At 37.1% G+C, this 12475-nt stretch overlaps 1 long non-coding RNA gene across 1 annotated transcript; it reads left to right on the forward strand.

Moving 5' to 3' along the window:
• Window positions 1–797: 797 nt before the first annotated feature.
• On the forward strand, window positions 798–5999 carry LOC141578341 (uncharacterized). Its single transcript, XR_012508556.1, has 2 exons — window positions 798–3929; window positions 4977–5999. It is a non-coding gene; the product is annotated as an uncharacterized LOC141578341 (long non-coding RNA).
• Window positions 6000–12475: the final 6476 nt, after the last annotated feature.

Consider the following 12475-nt stretch of genomic DNA (forward strand, 5'->3'; position numbering starts at 1 on the left):
CATGAAGGACTCTTGACTAATCTGGCTTAGGTACATACTACCTTGAATTTGAATAAATGAGGAGTGGGTAATGGGCTGGTTCTTGAGAAGGAAAATGTACAGAGTGAGTAAAAAAAAAAATTAAATACATAAATAAATTGCTGATAATCCTATAAAAAATCAAATCAAATAAAGGAAAACTTTCTTTATTAATAGCTAAAAATATATAAGCATCTTCAGAAAATGATCGTCTGCAATACTGTCCATACACTTGAAGAACGTGTTATAATGTTGTTAGAAGGAAAAAGATTGTTTCTCCCTTCTACCAACAGATTGTTTAAAATTACAAAACAAAACAAAAAATATCCCAGTACACTGTATTAAAACATATTTATAAATGACATAGTTCATTTAGATTCAAATGACTATTAACATGTTATTTGCAGTGAAAACAAAAACAAAAACACTTTGCTCAGAATATATCTTAATAGAAGTTAATTGGCTGGCAGCAGGCAAAGAAGAAAAATCAAGTAAAAATCATAATGACATTTTGGGAACTGACTAAATTAAGAGACTAGTCTCTGTTTCTGAAACCTATATATCATGCTATATGACCAAAACCTGGTTCAGAATTTTTGCTGAAAATTCTTAGGATCATTCAAAACTTTCCTTACATTAGATACTTTTAATAAAATATTGACAAATATATCTTTATTCATAGCTTAGGGGGAAAGCATTTATTCCATTATTGTTACATAAATAAATGTTTACTCTTAATTATTGTTCTTTTAGCCAACTTTGAGAGTGGAGACAGGAGAGGCAGGAGTGGGGTGAGGGGAGGGAGGGAGGGCTACAAAGACAGAAAACAGCAAGTATTTCATGTTAGATGAAAGAGAGAGAGAAGAAAAGAAAAAGAAAAGAGAGGAAGAAAGATTGCTTTGTGAAAAAGCTGGCACAGTATCAGACCATAAACAAAATGCCTTCCAGAACAGATTGTATAAAAGGCATTTCACAAGTTAAACAATCCCCTAACCGTCAAGGTTGTGAAAGAGACCAGAGACTAAAACAGGAAGCAGCCTCTCTTCTTTCTGTGTTGGTTAAGGCAGAAATTCACAGTATCTCTGGGGCAGAATCTCAATCTCATCATGAGTTTGATTCCGTGATATCCTTTCTAACATCCCGTTCCTTTTAGGAGTGTGATGTACTATCTATTTCTTATGAAATTAAAGGTAATTTTATTTTAAACACATTTTATTCCATCTTCTAATTTAATTGGGCTATACCCTCCCCAAACAGAAAGTGAGGTTCATAGAGTTAGAAGATGATTGCTGTCTAGAAAGGAACTGATCTGTAAAGGTGGGCTTTCCCATCCACTTCCAACTTCTCCGCTGGGTAGACCTAAACTAGTTCAAGTGTAATTTCCCTCTCCTGAGCTTTTCTAGACAAAGACTGGTTTCTGGATCAGGGCCATGACCTATGAATACTACTGCATCCTCTGGAATGTTTTACACATGTAGGCTTTGATCATTACATATTGTCTTTTATTTGAACAGTTCTGAGCAAATGACAGTTGGTGTTTAGATATTTAAAAAGCCACAATACCTCTTCACAGAGCAGCTTATGGTATTATTAAGAGAAATTTGACTGACAGTGGAGAAAGCAAGAAAAGTAAGTGCCTAGTAATTAGATGTCTGCACATGCTAGTTTGTCTTGAATAATTATTAACAGTGCCCCCCTTTTACTCTCAAGAGTTCTGGCATGAAAGATAAAATATATAGTCACTCTACAAACAACCCTACAGATTTAATATATCATAACACGTTATGAAAGCAGATCAACAAACCAAAGAAGTCTACCTGGCATTACTCCTTGAGGCTATTTAGATTTCACTGACCAAACACAATAAAGTCACTTGTATTAATCAGGATTCTCCAGAGAAATAGAACCAACAGGCACCATATAAATTTTTTATTATAAAAATGTATTCTAATTTTATCTAGTATATAACATTATATATATATAATTTATTATAAATTATATCTATATAAAATACATATAATCAATTATATATAAACTTCTGATTATACACACACACACACACATACACACATATATAACAGACAGAGAGATTTATTTTAAGGAATTGCCTCATGCAATTTTGGAGGCTGGCAAGTCTAAAATCTGCAAAGCAGGCCAGCAAGCTAGAAGCCTATTTGCCGGCAGAATTGCCTTTCTCCCTAAGAGGTCAGTCTTTTTCTACTGAGGCCTTCAACTGATTGGATGAGGCCCACCCACATTAAGGAAAGTAATCTGCTTTACTTAAAGTCTACTGATTTAAATGTTAATCTCCTCTTAAAAATGCCTGCACAGAAATGTCTAGAATAATGTTTGACCAAATATGAAGGTAGTGTATCTTAGCCAAGTTGCCACATGAAATTAACCATCACAGTCATGTCCCTAATGTAATGCTGCTTTGGTCCTGTCCACACCTTCAAAGCCCAATTAACAATAGTCAAAGGCCAGGAAGTATTTATAGCTGAGGGAGTCTATTTGTATGTAATAAAAACAAAATACTTATGGAGAATTATTTGAAATTAGTAACACAAAGCAGAATTCTTTCCTAAAATAGAAAAATAAAATAAAATTCAATTAATTAATTCCCTTGAGATTTTGTCCAGGTTTCCTGTCCTATATTGTGGAGGTCACCACTTCTAGGAAAATAGTCATGCCAATTCATTCTTTGCAACTGAAGTATACAATAATAAGATGTACGTAAATAAGATAGTCAAAGGTTACATTGACTCATTCAGACTTGTGGCTTCCAACCTAAATAAGAGAATGTGTGGTTGATTTATTTCAGAAAAATGTCAGGAAACAGTTTCTTTAACTTGGAAATGCAAAATGTTTTTTGTAAACCTTACTTCAAAAGATATGGAAGTGAGTTTCACCACTGGAACATACTTTCTATTTTTTTAACTTTTAATTTTTGTTTTTTCTTTTAGGGGGTGGTAATTATTTTGTTTTTTTCTTTTAGGGGGTGGTTTATTTATATTTAATGGAGGTACTGGGGACTGAACCCAGGATGTTGTGCATGCTAGACATGCACCCTACCACTGAGCTATACTCTACCACCTACTTTCTATTTTAAATCAAGGATAGTTTCTCAGTGCTCAGTAGCTGTTATTCTGACCAGTTAGAAGGGCAATCCTGGAGTAGAATGGTGACCAGATGGTCACTGTCCCAATAGGCTCTCCAGTGGCCAGAATATCTGAACCCCAAACCCCATATGGGCTGACATACAGGCTGACAACAGCACAGGTACTTTAAGTAGAAACTTGAGACCTGCTGACACAGAAAACCCTCCGGTGTTTATTTTTCTTTCAGAAAAATAGAAATATATATATATATATATTTTTAAAGACATCAAGACATTTACAAAGTGAACTTAATATAAATTATCTCTCTTTAAATGTAAGACGTCACCCTGAGAAATTAAGTGTTCTTTACAAATGAAGTAAAGATGATTTCTGGAAATGAGAACAAAGTATCATTTGTGGTGAATAATTTATATTTGCATTTTATTCCTGGAAGTAAATAATTATTTTAATACTTTTATCTCTTGAATTTTAGATCCGTGAAAAATGTGAAATTTTTATTCAGTGATCTTTTCTTCCTGCTATGCTGAGAATATTCTAAATAAAGATTATTGTTCATTCATTTGTTCCTTCAATATATTTTTAAAACTCTATACTAGCATTGTGAGATATGCTGCAGGTCGGTGAGGAATGAGACACCACTTCTCACCTCAAGGAGCTCCTGTGTCAGCTGGGGAGGCAGGCAGGTAGACACCAAGTGTAGGTGTCATGGACCTAGAAGGACAACACACAAGGGAGGGACAAGCCTTCTTCAGAGAGAAGAGATAACTGACAGTATCAGCCAATAAGAAAGAGGTAAATTCTCTAAATTCCTGCTCTGTGTCCAGCACAAGACACCACCATCCTTTGTCGAGTGTTGCCCTCAGTAGTGGAAACCCTGAACCAAGTTGAAGAAATGTTGACCTCATGGTTCTTTGCAGATGGCAGGCAATGGGCTGCATGGAACATGGAATGGAGAAGACAGGGCACCTCTCACCAAGCCTGACTGGCAGTGAGAACGGAAGCTCCAAAGTGGGGCTCCTGCCTGGAGAGTGAGCTTCAGGGAACCCGGAGCACATCTTCCAACAGCTGTCAAACTCAAGGGCTACTGCCCCCATTCTCCTGGCTCAACCATTCTCCATTTGAGGGCTGCTAAACAGCCTGGGCTCATTTACCTACTTATTTACATTTATTGGTCGTACGCTGTTGCCTACTTCCAGAGAGAATTTGGGAATTTGCAAATTAGGTAATTAAGGAGGTAGTGAACAGTTTAACCTAGTTTTATGCAATTGAGCGTTAAATTTAGCTCTGTTCTCACTGACAGTCAAGCAGCATGGTGGAGGGTCGGAGGAGAAAGAAAGAAGACGGGAGAGGGTCAACAAAATGAGTTCACATAGGTTTACCAGTAGATAAAAAGGAAAATCAGCAATTCAGAAATGTCTTCTCTAGGACAAAATCCTAAGAGGGATTTTGAATATTTCTACAAAGGGGATTATATAAGTAAAAGTTGTGCAAAGGATGCAGCTACATACATGCAGCTTTCACGTGTATGTGTGTTGTGTGTATGTGTGGGGGGGTTATGAAAGCTGAAGGCAAATTGCTGAAGCAATTAAAGACCTTAAAAGGTCTTTCTATATGGAGCCCCCATAGTGATAATGGTTCCCATTTATTATACGTTGACACTGTTCTAGAGCTTTATCCGTGTTTTCTCCAATAACATTGTGAGATAAATGCTACTGTTCTTCCACAAGTTACTTAGAAGGGAACTGAGAGAGACCAAGGAACTTGGGCAAGTTGTAAAGCTAAGATGTGGGTCCGGGGATCCCTGATCTAAATTCTGTTCTTTCCGCTCTCCCCACCCAGGCATGTAGAATTCTGTTGATCCGACATATAGAAGTAGAACACTCTGGAAAATGCTAATTATCATGTCCCTACCTCTCCAATAACTATCGTCTGAGTCCAGCTTTTGACACAATCAGAAGAACAAGAAATTTAGGGTCGACGTTGTCGACAAAAATCTGCAACACTGATATTTTGCAAAAGAAAATTCAAGTGTTCTCTACACCAGGTCTGTAAAAAGCCTAGCTGAATTTCTTTAAAAAATGAAAAATTAGAGACAGATATACACTTTCCAAGATAAGGAGTAAATCATCCCTTCCCACAGATGTGTGCCGTGGGGCTGGTCAGGATCAGGGCCAGAGCTTTTCTTCCGAAGCAGGTTGATGCTCCAGATTGCGCACAATAAAGCTTGAAAGCGACACGCGTCAGAACAGACTCAATTTGAATCAACAAGGAGAAAAGGAAAAGAACTAGTTGTCCTACAAAATCTAAAGAAGGGGTGAACGTCCAAACCACCTACAAGGCAAAGACTCAATTGTGTCCCATGAACGAGTGGAACCAGGAACTTGAATGTCCCCAGGTCTCTTCCTCTCACTCTGACTTTCTCTCTCTCACCTGCTGTCTCTTTGCTCTGTGCCCACGTTTTCTCACACTGAGCTGGGCTTTCTCCACGTAGCAGGAAATAGGATCACTCACAGTTCCCAAGTTTTCCATCTCAATTTCATCACAGGACAGGGCTGCCTCACACAGACTACACCCTCCTCCCCAAGAAACAAATAAACAACCCAAGAAATGCCGGAGTAGAGCAGCGTGATTTGGTTGCCCAACACTTTCTAGGAAGCAGAGTTGATCGGAGAACTGTATGATGCAGTGGGAAGAGAAGCAGGTTCCAGAAGAAAGAATTGCTTTTCCCAGAAGTCAGGAGGTGGTTGGTATAGAACAAACAGTAAATCTACTTCATAAGATTGTCTTGTCTCGGTGGCTTTCAGAAGCAGAGATTACCAACTGTCAAATTCTTCTATACAATAAACTTAATATTTTATTTAATTGATGGATTAAAATTTTTGTTTGTTAATACTCCACCTTATCACAAAGACACTTAAGATCATCTAAAGGGGCACATAAAATATACCAAAAATCTATCAATAACATATGCCAATAAGTCATAAACTACAAATTATATGAGAATCGAAAAGGGAAAAACAAACATGGAGGCAAAAATAGAAGTAGCAAATTAGTTTAAAAGTGCAATCATACTATTATTTTGAGCTACAAATTTTGCTCAATAATAGGGAATAGGAAAAGGAAACTCTGAATGATAAAAAAAAATACATATGGTACCCAGAAAATAAAAACAAATCAGTTTCTCAAAATGAGCAAGATTATTCCTTGCTCAAGAAAAGAAATGTTATTGAGGTGCTTCATAAAGTAGAGTGTGTATTCCAACAACATGAGTTCCATAGGAGGATTAATAGAGAAATTCTCAATACAAATCTATATTATTATATTTTATATTTGGTTTCATATATATTATATTTGGTTTCATACCAAATATAATTCAGGGATAACAGTTCTGCAGGGAATAAAGCAATCTACTCTGGAAATACATATCTTAGCTCTTAAGAGACTTAATCCAGTAAAAGATTTCTTACATTTATTCAATGAACAATATTGTGGTGTACCTACTACTTGGCAAACATAGATATTGGAAATACAATGGAAACAAAACATGAAGGAAATATGTATCTTTTCTAAATCATTCATGGACATGGCTCCTCTTAGCTGAGCTTTTAATAAAAAGTGACAAAGAATTCAAGAATGTACCCTCCGGCAAGTGGCTAGCAACATTCTATGTTGCCAATTGAGGACATGATCAAATGGCTCCTGCAGGGAAGAAAGAGCTAGCACTACAATAGATAACTTGTGAAAAGTAAAGAACTTAACAAGGATAGTCCAAATGTCATGAAATGTGGTAGTGAGATGAAGAATTAGGCTAAATAACCATTTAAGAGTATTTTTTAAACTTGTAAAACAGAAACGTGAAACCATTTCTCATCGGAGGTAATAATTATGTATTTATTTACATTATTATTTCCTTAATGTCCTTCTCTCCCACTAGACTGTGAACTCTAAGAGGGCAGAGACATTGTCATTTTACTAGTCACTTTAGCGTTTTAAAAGAGCTTAACACATAATAGGTGCTCAGTGAAAATTTTCAGATAACTCAATCCATGACATTTAAATGGTAAGGAGGCAGTATTTTCTGATATAAAGGACATGGGATCCAGATGGAGAAGAGTCCCTCGCTTCCTGGCTGCATATGACTTCCAAATCATTTAAAGTCTCAGAAAGTCAAATCATCAATGTCTCAGAATGCCAGTTACCTCATGCGAAACATGAAAATAAGAAGGCCTACCAAATAAGTTGTCAGGAGAGCCAATCAAAATGCTGCACTGAAAGTGCTTCTTAAACAATAGGGCATTGTGGTAATATTTTTTATGGTCAAATTATAGTAACAGATGAATAGAATTCTAAAGATCAAACTTGATATTTGATTACAGCTTCTGTTGCTTGCTAAAAGATACTAATAGCCATAATTCTCAATGGCTGTTAATAGTCTCAAAAGTCAGATTATCAGACCTTGTGTGACTTCTGGCTGCCTGTGTAGCACACTTGTGAAGTATTCTTGCTAAAATACGGGCCTTGATTTGCATTTAGCATCTGGGTGTAATTACCGATGTACAGGAAATACAAAGCTAGACTACAATCAGTAAATCCCCGACTAAGGCAAACCCTCCTGGACAAAGGACCTGGTTTCTTTAATAAATAAACTTCAGGGAATTAAATAAAGAGAGAGATAAAGATGGAGGGGGAACGTGGAGGTTTAATGTGATTTAAGAGACACAGCGACCAATTGCAATGCGTGGCACATTACCTGGTTTATTAAAAAATAATTTTTAGGAATTAAAAAAGAGAAAGGAAGAGCCCAGAGATTAAAATGGACTTCATCAAAAAAAATTTTTTAATTGCTGTTCAAAGGACATTTTAAGGGATTGAAAAGACAAGCTATGGAGTAGGAGTAAAAAAATCAGCAAAACACATCTAATGAAGGACTTTTCTCCAGAATATAGAAAGAATTTGCAACACTCAGTACTAAGAAAACAAACTAATTTTAAAGTGCCAGTTTAAAAAAATGGGCAAATGAGCAGATACTTCATCAAAGAAGAGAGATGGATGGCAAATAAGGAAAGACAAAATGCTCAACATCATTACTCACTAGGGAAATGTGAATTAAAACCATGATGAGATACTTCTGCATAGCTACTAGAATAGCTGAAATTAAACAAAAAAAAAAAAAGCAACCATACCAAATACTGGGGAGGATGCAGAGCAACTGGAACTCTCCTACACGGCTGCTGGGGATGCAAATGGTATCCTGGAAAATAGTTTGACAGTTTCTTACAAAGTTAAACATACACTTAACATGTGACTCAGCAATCACACTCTAAGGTATTTACCTAAATGAATTAAAAATGTGTGTTCACAGGGAAGTCTGCAGGTGAATGTTTTTAAAGGCTTTAACCATAATTGCCCAAAACTGGAAAGAAAAAAAAAAAAAAAAACAGGTGGATGATTAAACAGACTGGTGTAGCCACACAATGGAATACTTACTACTTAGCAAAAAAAGGGAAAATTATGAATACCTACAGCAACATGGATGAATCTCATGAGGGTTTAGCACTGTCATCTCTCTACTTCAAATGCTTGAAATTTTCCCTAATGAAACTTTTTTTAATCTTTTTTATCATGAACTTTGTTTTAGTTATACCAATTAACCTAGTAGTTCAGTAATTCCTACAAATGTAGCATATAAGTACTCTTATTTAAACAAACTCAAATTGCATTACTTTTCATAATTAAAGATTTTTAGTAAATATTCAGTAACAATTTAGTCCACCATTTTTGTAGTTCTCAGCTATGCTCTTTCTGCCCAGGCTCTGACTACTGCTCCCCAGAGTGAGAAGATACAGAAACTGTGGACTAACTCCTTTGCAAAGATGAAAGTTAAAGTTTATTTTGTATTGTGATAAGAACATTTAACATGGGACCTATGTTTTAAGAAACTTTTAAATGCACAGTATAATACTGTTAACTATAGGCACAATGTTTATTCAGCAGAATTCCAGAATTTATTCATGTAGTGTAACTGAAATTTTATACTGGTTGAATAGCAGCCCCATTTTCCCTCCCCCAGCCCTTGGAAACCACTTCTAGGTATGCATATACCCAAAAGAGTCAAAATCAGGATATTAAAGAAATATCTACACTCTGGTGTTCATTAGAGCATTATTCATAATGACCAAGTGATGGAAACTTAAAATGTCCATTGACAGAGGATTGGATAGAGAAAATGTGGTAGATTCAAACAATGAAGTATTATTCAGCCTCAAAAAGAAGGAATTCCTGCCATTTGCAGCAACAAGGAATAACCTGGAGGACATCATGCTAAATCAAGCAAGCCAGTTGCAGGACAAATGCTGCATGATTCCACTTATGAGGTATCTAAAATAGTAAAACTTAAAAAAAAAGTACAATCATTTGTTTTGAAAATAGAACTTCATTCTATAAACATTTTTTAAATATGCAGAAAAATAATTATTTGTCAGAGGCTAAGGCAAATATGGAAACTCACAGTATAAGTTGCTTTTTAAATTCCCAGATGGTTTCGAGCATACCCTCTGACATCTTAATTGGAAATCCATTATGTCTGGCATCAGTTTGCCATTCCAGACACTTGCTCCACCTCTAGGCTAGTTCCAGCTTGATCTGAAGATATGAAGTCCTGAGCTTCTGAGCCATTATTATCACAAATTCACCATATAGTCTTACATTAACCTAAAATATTTAACATGCTTGGTACACAGACCTCTGTAAATTTCTGTCATTGCTGCTGTCTGTTCTTCGAAATGGTCACTGCCTTCTGGTTTCAGAGCTCTTCGTCTTTAGTCTCACTCTGACTACTGCATGAATTTTGTTTCGTGTAATCTTGCTTCAAACTCTTGAAAATGCAAATGTATTCATAGGGGAAAATAGTAGTAGACACATATATAGGATCACAGTACTTAATAGTTTTATGCTACAAGTCCTGTTATCATGGAGTCATTTTTCTTTAAAAAGAAACATCCTCTCGGTGTGTAGAGTCTGCAGGCTTTTAGTGTGCCTCTGGTCTTCATTCCCAAGAAAGTCAGGGAGGACAGGATGCTAGGCAAGAGAGTCAGGGCCACAGGCAGCAGGTCACCACCAAACCAGGGGACCGGGGCCAGGCTGGCTTGGGCCAGAGCAGGAGGCAGCCAGAAAGAGCCAGGCCAGAAGGAGCTGGCTGGGAGCCCGGGTCACGCAGCCAGAGGCAGGCAGGTTGGGGGAGGTCAAAGCAGCACACAGCCTCTCAGAGCTCACGGGACAGAAGGCCTGGCACTGGCCCTGGCCCTGCCTTTCCCTGTGACCGGGCAGCCGGAAAGTGTTTGTGTTTCAGGCACTGACTCCAACCGTCTTGCTTTTCTCTCCTTGCCTCCAGCACTTCTGAATGACAGTCAATTCCTTAATTTTTGCCCCGTTAGCAGCTCAGCTCATTCTGAGTCTAAAGTTGATGTTAATATTAATCAAATATTTAACTAATGTTAATCAGGACAAATTGCAGAAACTATCAATAAACAATTTGGACGGACTGACTTCTGTGAGAGAAGTGGGAATTTTTTTTTCTTAAGCTTAAATGTCTCATTTCCAAATGTGATCTCAAAGATTTTTTTCCTGTATTAAAAAAATAGTCGTTTCTAAGTTCTGTATGAAATGCCAAGTCGGTTAAATTTTAGTGTCTTTTTAAATGTTTACTTTTACATTTGTGTGTATTAACTAACAATAATTTTTTCTAATTTTACTAAGAGTATAGAACTATAATATCACTTAGAAAACCTTGTTAAATATTGTTGCTGAATTTTATTTGTGTACACCCAAGGGAAATTATTTTTGTTTAGTGTATTGAATGTGTTAAGTTAACTTTTTCACTTCAAGTGATACTTCCCTAAATTTAAAAAAAAATTATTTCTTTCCTGTGTGGTTTACAGTAGAACCCTTTTATGGTATGCTTTATCATTTAAATGGATTTATAAATGAAATGGGACACTTAAAGCCTTGTTCTCTAAATCACAAATGCAGAATATTACAATAGAAATGACTTTTTTGAGGTGCCTTTCAATCTAACATTAGAAACTCAAGTATCTTTCTAAACCACTTCAATTTGAGTACCACTATAAAAATATGAAGAAAGTGGTCTTTTGGTCCTCTTCCAGGATCTACTTACCCCACAATCACCATGGGTATCTTTCCCATTCCACTGAACCCCCTTGCCCTATAGGGTGGATTCAGGACCTAGCTCCTGATCTTTTCGTCACCAAAATCTCCAAAATGGGTAATTCCTTTTTCCTCTTCTTTCTTTGTACACAGAGACCGAAAGTTTTAAACGATGATTTCATTGCCACCCTGAGAAGTTATAATTTCACTTACATGTAAAGAGATTCCATCTTTTATCAGCCTGTATAGTATATAATGTGCAGCGACTATGCAGAAGTGGGGTATCCTGGGCCCTTGTGTGGAACTGCTGGTTGTGAGCTGCACAACTGCAGAAAGAAAACCTTCCAAACACTCTGAAAAATTCCACACAGTATGTTGCTCTTTTTAATGCAAAGTGCTGCATCCAGGTGGTAAGGGTGTCAGACAGTAGGTTGGCCGAGTTCCAGCTGCTCTGATTTTGCAATGATTAACACCATGACCTTCGATGAGCATTCAGTGTCTGCATTTGGTGTCTTCATTTATAAAATGACACGTTAATCATCTCTAAGGTCCCACTTACTTGCTCGTCTTGTTCCTGACAGAGGGCAAATACAGAATCAGGGGGTCCCAGCTCTACTTTCTGTGTTGTGAGACCTGGAGATAGAGCTTGGTTGAATGCTGTGTCCCAATTTCCCCAAGTGCTAAGTAGGGATAACTTGAGTAACTCACAAGACTGATAGTGAAGTTACAATAATTGGTTATAAAAACAGCGTGACATAATTTAAATGTATTGTACAAACAAACGTAAGGGGCTCTTCACCTAAAATTAGCTTAGTTCAATTGAATTTATCAAGATGGATTCACCTGACTGTTTTGAGGAGAAGGACTTGTCTCTGCTGGTGAAAATAGCAAAGAAAAACACTGGTGTCCACGTCCGGGCTTCAATGGAGGAAGCAAGAACAGGGGGTTGAAAGTAAGGATATTTTTCCTGACCTGGTGTGACCAGACCCGTCCCTTCGGGCTCAGCGCACCTGCCGTTACTGAAGTGAAGTCTGGCTAAGGCTGGAAGTTACTGTGGATATTCCCAGGTTTGCTTGTGCCTCAGGGGCCCATAGGGAATAAAGAAGACTTTCTTGACCAGGTCCCCACTCAGCCAGTTCTTTTATCATCCACCCCCCATCTCTGATCCTGAGATC

This window comes from Camelus bactrianus, chromosome 8, assembly GCF_048773025.1.
Source record: "Camelus bactrianus isolate YW-2024 breed Bactrian camel chromosome 8, ASM4877302v1, whole genome shotgun sequence".
NCBI classification, from domain to species: Eukaryota; Metazoa; Chordata; class Mammalia; order Artiodactyla; family Camelidae; genus Camelus; species Camelus bactrianus.